This window comes from Eretmochelys imbricata, chromosome 6 (assembly GCF_965152235.1).
Source record: "Eretmochelys imbricata isolate rEreImb1 chromosome 6, rEreImb1.hap1, whole genome shotgun sequence".
Taxonomy (NCBI): domain Eukaryota; kingdom Metazoa; phylum Chordata; order Testudines; family Cheloniidae; genus Eretmochelys; species Eretmochelys imbricata.
In genome coordinates this window covers 843,216-849,109 of record NC_135577.1, presented here as the reverse complement: position 1 = coordinate 849,109, position 5,894 = coordinate 843,216, and positions in this window count along the sequence as shown.

Genomic DNA, 5,894 nt, shown 5'->3' with positions numbered 1-5,894 from the left:
TACGGCTCTTCTGTGTTATTGTCCGGTCTCTAGTCTGCTGTTGCCATATCCGAGGCTGCGTGTGCCAGCTAATTACTGCTGGGTTCCCTGTGGGTGCGGGTTTGTTATCGTGGAATCTGGAGCCGTGTGCTGGTTTGTTGTTGTAGGGGCTTCTGTGTTGTTACAGGGTCACCTTGGCTGTTGTTGCAAGATCTGGGACTGTGTGCATGTCCGTCTATTATTGTGGGTTCAAAACCGTTCCCAGAGAGTCGTTATCAGTGGTTCACAGTCATGCTGGAAGGGAAATCGAATGGGGTCCCGCAGGGATCGGTTCTGGGTCCGGTTCTGGTCACGATCGTCATCAGTGATTTCGATAACGGCACAGAGAGCGCACTGATAAAGTTTGCGGACGATATCAAGCTGGGGGGTTGCAAGTGCTTTGGAGGGTAGGATGAAAATTCAAAATGCTCTGGACAAACAGGAGAAATGGTCGGAGGTAAATAGGATGAAATTCAATAAGGACAAATGCAAAGTCCCCCGCTTAGGTGGGAACAATCTTGCACACACACACAATGGGCAAGGACGGCCTAGGAAGGAGAGCTGCGGACAGGGATCTGCGGGTCAGAGTGGATCACAAGCTAAATATGAGTCACCAGGGTAACGCTGTTGCAAAAAAAGGCAACATCCTTCTGGGATGTGTTGTAAGCAGGACACCAGAAGTAATTCTTCCTCTTTACTCCGCTCTGATACGGGATCAGGTGGAGTATCGGGTCCAGTTCTGGGCACCACGTTTCAGGAAGGATGTGGACAAATTGGAGAAAGTCCGGAGCAGAGCAGCAGAAATGATTCAAGGTCTAGAAACCATGAGCTGGGAGGGAAGATTGAAAACACGGGGTTTGTTTAGTCTGGAGAAGAGAAGACGGAGAGGGGACGTGAGAACAGGTTTCCAGTAGGTAAAAGGTTGTTCCAAGGAGGCGGGAGAAGAATTGTTCTCCTTAACCTCTCAGGATAGGACAAGAAGCCATGGGCTTACATTGCTGCAAGGGCGGTTTAGGTTGGACATTCGGACAAACTTCCTGTCGGGGGGGTGAAGCCCTGGAATCAATTGCCCAGGGAGGTTGTGGAATCTCCACCATTGGGGATTTTTAAGAGCAGGTTGGACAAACCCCTGTCAGGGACGGTCTAGAGCAGCGTTTCTCAAACTGGGGTCTGCGGACCCCACTCATCAACTCCTCCCCCTCCGTCCCTCACTTAGGAGCCACTGCCAGAGGGATGTGCACCCAAACCCCCTCCCGCACCCCAAACCCCTTCCCAGAGCCTGCACCCCCTCCTGCACCCAAACTTCCTGCCCGAGCCTGGTGAAAGTGACTGAGGGAGGGGGAGAGCGAGCGATGGAGGGAGGGGGGATGGAGACCAGAACTTACCACTGTGGCTAAATGACAGAGGAAAAGAGAAGTTAGAGGCAAACCGGAGTCCTTTGGAAAGTGGAAGTGAAATCTCACGGAGGAGTATACAAAGGAAGCTGGACTCTGGTGAGTCAAGTGTAAACGGAAAACTAGGCAGGACCACAAGAGAATTTGAAGAGCAACTTGGCGAAGATATGCAAACTAACAGCAACGTTTGTTAAGTCCATCAGAAGCATCAGAAGCAGGAAGCCTGCCAAACGACCAGTGGGGCCACTGGACGGTCGAGGTGCTAAGGGAGCACTCAAGGATGATAAGGCCATTGTGGAGAAACTAAATGAATTCTTTGCATCGCTCTTCACGGCTCAGGATGTGAGGGAGATTCCCAAACCTGAGTCATTCTTAGATGACAGATCTGAGGAATGGTCCCCGATTGAGGTGTCACGAGGGGAGGTTTTTGAAGAAATTGATAAACTAAACAGTAAGAAGTCCCCGGGCCCAGCTGGTATCACCCAAGAGGGAAACCGCAGCACTGTGGTATGTAACCTGTTGTTTAAATCCGCTTCTGTCCCAGATGACTGGAGGACAGCTAGTGTGACACCAGGTTTTAAAATGGCTCCAGAAGTGATCCTCAAGGGCGGCCAGACTGGGTCAGGCCAAAGGGCCATCCAGCCCGGTGTCCTGTCTGCCGAGAGGGGCCAGATCTGCCTGCAGGATTCAAGCTGCGGGTGGACCAGGGATTTGTACAGAGGCAGTATATTTTCTCTCTTATTATCTCTCCCTTTCCTAATGGTTCCCGATGTTGGCTTCGCTTTGCGACGGCCGCTGCACAGTGCGGGGATGTTTTCAGAGAACGACCCACAGTGACTCCCCGAGGAGACCCGTGGCAGAGACGGGTGCAGAAGGCCGCCGGGCGTGGTTCCAGGAGGCGGCGGGGCCAGAGGGCGACCCTGGCAAGAGAGTGCCAGTTTCATGGAGGGCTGGCAGGCGGAAGGGGGTTCCTCCCAGGGAGCGTACTGAGCCGGGAGAGAGCTCGGGGCCTGTGAGTCCGTGGCAACGTGGTAGCAGAGGACGGCGGGCGGATGCACCCTGTAGACGGGTGGCTGCCAGCGATAAAACAAGGAGATTGAAGGGACCAGCGAGGAAGTGGGCTCTAATCAGTTCCCTAAAAGGGGCCTTGCAGCTGGTGCCGGGAGAGAGGGCTGAGCGTTGGGGGGCTCACTCGGGGAAGCAGATTGCCCGGCTGGCAGAGAATGACCAGGCCGAGGAGCAAGAGCCAGATCAACAGCAGGGCTCCCGGGATGCCCGGAGAGCCTGGGCGTAGCAGGGGGTCCACCAGACCCGGTTCCCCAGCAAGGGGGGACTTCCCAAGCTGGCTTCTCCCCAGTGGATGTGAAGAGATGGGAACGGGAGTCGCAGGAGAGGCAGGCCAAGAGGATTGGCTGTAGGGAAAGTGGGGAAAGGCCCCAAATGGCCATTCCACAGGGACCCTAGATTCCCAAGTGGGCCCGGCGCAGTGGGGTACAGCCCCGGGCGTTACCCAAGGAGGTCACCAGCCCGCTGGGAGAATCTCTCCGCACGGGGGGAAAGGGCGCGGGGCCACCTCTGCAGGGGATGGGTGTAATCGGGGGGTGGGCAGGAGTCACCCAGAGACCCCAAAGACACAGGGAATCTGCGTCCAGGAGACCCCTCGAAAGGTTCCTGTGGCAAAGGGAGGACGGCCGGGAGCCGGGCTCAGCGGAGGGCACGTACGCTGGGGACGCGAACCGTCTCTCTTTCAAACTGGATCCGGACCCTGTGGCAGTAACCGCCAAAGAGCGAAACCGAGAGATCCCGGATCTCGCTCCTCCAGACGGGGGGCCAGGAGAGGGCTCAGCCCCCAGGGGGGAGCCCGGTGCGGGGAGCTGGGAGGGAGGTCCGGGGGCCCTGGGACACGGGTGCTGAGGAGATGCAGGAACGGCCGAGGTGGGCCTGGGAGAGGCAGTGCCCAGTGCAAACCTCACCCTGAGGGGGGTGGTCAGACCCCCCCCCCCGGATTAAGGTGCATCTAAATAGGGGCCTGAGGGGGGCCCCGAAGAGGTTGGGGGGCCCAATCAGCTGCCAGCGGAGGTGCTGGTGGGAGACGGGTCGGAGAACTGGCCAGACGGTGCCCGCTTGGCCTGACCACTTCCAACCGGGGGAGAGAGTTCCCTGGGGCGGGGCTTAACCGGGCTGAGACCCAGACTTTGTCACGAGGTGGGGAAACTGAGGCACGGCCAACGAGGGCCGGGCCCCGACCCCAGCCGCTGAATTCCAGACCCAGCCACAGAAGGATCCCTCCTGGAAGAAGCCAGGGGCAAGACCCTGGGGAAGGATCGCGGGGAAGGAGCCCGGTGAGAGAAGCGACCGGGCGCCCTGCAGGAAAACAGCCTTGCGGGATCAGAGGGCGGCTGGGGGCGATGCCCCTCTCTCTAAACATCGGGGGGTCCAGCGCACCCGGCGAGGGGCTGCAGAGCGTTTACTGCCCCGGAAATTCACGGGGCACCGGAAGAGGGGTCTCGGCTCGGGGCAAAGGGCCCCCCAGGATGGGCCCTGTGAAGTCAGCAACCGGCGGAAGGAGGTGAGTGGTGCTGGGCCGCGAGGTCAGCACCATGTCGACGTGGTGGAGCTGGGGAGACGTTGGGGCGGCCGTGGGTGTGGGCAGGAGAAGGGGAAAGTGAGTCCGGTGAGACAGGAGCCGGCTCTCTGCCCCGCTAAGCCCTGCCCGCCGGCAGGCATCAGAGGGGCTGCGTTGCACCCGCAGCCGGGCGCCAGCCGGCCTGGGCCCTGCCCGTAGGGGAAGGGGGGTTTCCCCTGTTCACAGTCCCCGGGGAACGGCCCAGGGCCCGGAGAGAGCTGAGAGTCATGCTGGTGGGGCTGGCCGAGGTGTCGGACCTGGGCCCCAAGGTGGGGAGCGGCTGCCTGAAGCCAGAGCCGGCCAAGGTGCAGGGGATCAGAGACTGGCCCGTTCCCCAAACCAGGAAGCGGGCCCAGGCCTCAAAGGGGACTGGAGGTTCGTGCCCCACTTTAGCTCCCATGGCAGGGGAGCCGGACAAGGGGGTCTGGACCGAGCCGTGCAAGGGGGACGCTGGAGGAGGCTCTAACCCTGGGGCCGGTCCTGGTAAACCCAGACTTGGACACACCCTTTATGGCGTTCAGCGGACACCTCAGACGCAGGGCAGGGCTTTACCGGATGAAAGGGGCCAATGCCGAGCCCGAGGGGGGCGTCTGATCCCTCAGGATGATGACGTGGGGGTGTCCAGGTGAAGGGGAGCGCGGACATTACAGCTGATGCGTTGTCCCAGAGAGGGGGGCCTGATCTTCCCCAGGTCACTGGCTGGACTGACCCCGCTCGCTCCGTCACGAAGCGGGGAGAGATGTGATGAGGTGGTGGGGGGTTTCTTAGCGTCTTGCCTGGGTGCGGGGTGTGCCTCAGTTTCCCGGTGTGTAACGAGGTGGTGGGAGGTTTGTTGTTACAGAGGAGGAGGTGTGACCTTGACCAGCAGTTGGGACCCTGGACAACGAGCAGGAGGTGGGGGACCCTGGTGACTGAGTGGCCCCCCCAGCGTGGGGGTCAGCCGGTTCGGGCCAGTGGGAGGACAAAGGGCTGAGAAGAGAGGACTCCGGTGACCTGACCTGCTGGGTCCAGCCAGAGGGGACCAAAGGCCAGAGGAGAGAGGGCCCCAGCGACCTGTTTACCTGGGACAGGAGACAGGACAGGGGAGGAGCTGTTGGGGGGGATGAAAGCGGGTGACGGGCTGGGGAGGGAGCAGCTGGAGCCCCCCGGGACGCGGGAGAGACCGACGTATACGGTGCTGAGGGATGCCACGGCAGAGCCAGGTGGGCAGGGAAAGCTCAGAGGTGCGGTCCCAGGCGGCGGCAGGGCCTTACCCCAGCGTGAGAGAGTGTGACCTTCACGGAGGGCTGTCACGCCAAAGGGGGTCTCTCCCAGGGGCTTCATGGAGCCGAGGGGCATGAGCCCTGTCAGTCCAGGACTTCTCTTCTCATCACACAAGAACTAGGGGGTCACCCAATGAAATGAATAGGCAGCAGGTTTAAAACAAACACAAGGAAGTATTTCTTCACCCAATGCACAGTCAACCTGTGGAACTCCTCGCCGGAGGACATTGTGAAGGCCAAGACTGTAACAGGGTTCCAATAAGAACTAGATAAATTCATGGGGGATCGGTCCACCAATGGCTATTAGCCAGGATGGGTAGGGAGGGTGTCCCTAGCCTCTGTTTGCCAGGAGCTGGTTCTGGGCGACGGGATGGATCACTTGATAATTTTCTGGTCTGTTCATTCCCTGTGGGGCACCTGGCCCGGGACACTGGGCGAGAGGGACCCTTGGTCTGACCTAGTTCTTATGTTCTGGCCCCCAGCCCCCCCTCCCCCTGTTCTAACCACTAGACCTCACTCCCCGCCCAGAGCTGGGGAGAGAACCCAGGAGTCCTGGCTCCCACCCACACCCCCCCTCACTCTAACCCACTCCAG